Raw genomic sequence first — 2,602 nt, 5'->3', positions numbered from 1 at the left:
CACACACTCGTTATCAGTAATGATCGTGATCCCACCGCTCTGATGTCATCACCGAGTGTCACATGACTCACACACTCGTTATCAGTAATGATCGTGATCCCACCGCTCTGATGTCATCACCGAGTGTCACATGACTCACACACTCGTTATCAGTAATGATCGTGATCCCACCGCTCTGATGTCATCACCGAGTGTCACATGACTCACACACTCGTTATCAGTAATGATCGTGATCCCACCGCTCTGATGTCATCACCGAGTGTCACATGACTCACACACTCGTTATCAGTAATGATCGTGATCCCACCGCTCTGATGTCATCACCGAGTGTCACATGACTCACACACTCGTTATCAGTAATGATCGTGATCCCACCGCTCTGATGTCATCACCGAGTGTCACATGACTCACACACTCGTTATCAGTAATGATCGTGATCCCACCGCTCTGATGTCATCACCGAGTGTCACATGACTCACACACTCGTTATCAGTAATGATCGTGATCCCACCGCTCTGATGTCATCACCGAGTGTCACATGACTCACACACTCGTTATCAGTAATGATCGTGATCCCACCGCTCTGATATCATCACCGAGTGTCACATGACTCACACACTCGTTATCAGTAATGATCGTGATCCCACCGCTCTGATGTCATCACCGAGTGTCACATGACTCACACACTCGTTATCAGTAATGATCGTGATCCCACCGCTCCGATGTTTCTCTGTCATTACTCCTCCTGTCATTCATCAGGAGAAACCAGAGGTGTCAAGTAACGAAGTACAAATAATTCCTTACCTTACTTAAGTAGAAATTTTGGGTATCTATACTTTACTTGACTAATTATTTTTCAGCCGACTTTTTACTTTTTTACTCCTTACATTTTCACGCCAGTATCTGTAGCTACTTTCTACTCCTTACATTTTAAAAATAGGTTCGTTACTTCTATTTCATTTCGGCTTGTTTTCATTCCGGCTTGTCATCATTAAAAACAAAAAAACCTATCCAGATAAATTACGCCATCCGGATGAAGTGAAATGGATTGTGTTTGGATGAGAAGTATAAACATACACCTTTCCGACACCCTGTTGGTTTGTACGCGATCCATCGCACCTGCACATGACACAAATCACATCACACTCCTGCAAGGACATAGACAGTGTTGGGTTCGTTTATCAAAAATATATATTTCTTAAAAGTAGGGTTGGGTATGGACCCGGTATGCACCTAACCGAATAAGGAAGCAGATTTCGGTGCCTCTTAAATGCCTGAGCGATCGATTGAAATGTTTGTCCTGGTTCTCCGAAATGTACACAAGAAGCAGGGGCATCGCTAGGCTTTTTTAGCAGGGCTATAGCTTTCAGCTCCATAAACTGTACACAAATTCGCGATTGCCTCAGAGTCAGTCCCCTTAAATTTCATATGAAACCGGCGTCAGACCGGTCTCCTCCCGTCTTTCAGCGCGCTCTTCAATCTGCAGACCACGAGCAGACTCATACAGAGACAGAGGACACAAGGTGTGTGTTTATCGATAGATTGTTAGAATATCTGTATCTGTGTAGTTCTTTGTCATAAATACAGTTTACAAAAGATCACTTGGGAGCAGTCGGTTTCTCATCTACTGTAAAGTTTTCGCTCATCACGTACTTTATACATACACTACTGTGCAAAAGTCTTAGGCACGTTAGTATTTTCACCCAAAAGAATGGTGCTCGGACAGTTATTTATATATTTTGCTGTAGTGTGTCAGTAGAAAATATCAGTTTACATTTCCAAACATTCATTTCGCCGTCGTCAGACTGTTTGTGCATTCAAAATCGCACTAGATTATTATTAAAATTAATGGTAAAATGATATTTCCTTCTGACACACTACAGCAAAAGATATAAATAACTGGCTTAAAACGCTTTTTTGGGGTGAAAATACTAATGTGATTAAGACTTTTGCACAGTACTGTACTTTAAAAAAAATAATGAGCATACAGTAATTCACAGGACTGGTTAAAGACAGTGACAGACACGATCATCTTAACTAAATATCAGAGTGAGTGACAGGGATACAGTAGAAACATTATGTGTGGTTTTGTGCAAATTAAGCTATTGTAGGTAGTTCGGTAGCGAGACGTTTTAATAAATTATCGTTTGCGATTGACAATGTTGTGATAAGTAGGCTTTACCAACTTTGTAACTCGTTACCCCCCGAACACTGGACATAGCAGACGTATGCACCGAATACAGAAAGCTATCAATCAAGAAGGTTTCAGGATTATGAGTTATTTTATTATTATTATTTTTTTGATCACTTAGATTAATCATTCATTTTGACAGCACTAATGTTTATTGTAAATAGACAGCCATACAAGAGTAATTGTTCCTAAGCCTGCACCAATGTTCTTGTCCATGGCCCTCGCAGATTCCTGCAGCTAAACTTGGGTGTACATTTACACTCCATTAAAGGTTATTGATGACATGCCTCTGAAGTTTGACTTTTTGCACCATTACAATACTTATAGGCAACTAGTCATCATATCTAGTTCTTTAATGTATTTGCATTGTACTAAAGTGCGTTCATTTTCAATGGGCATGTATGCGGCTGA

The sequence above is a fragment of the Carassius carassius genome, chromosome 3 (assembly GCF_963082965.1).
Source record: "Carassius carassius chromosome 3, fCarCar2.1, whole genome shotgun sequence".
NCBI classification, from domain to species: domain Eukaryota; kingdom Metazoa; phylum Chordata; class Actinopteri; order Cypriniformes; family Cyprinidae; genus Carassius; species Carassius carassius.
The sequence above is the reverse complement of the archived record's forward strand: the minus strand, read 5'-3'. Positions refer to the sequence as shown.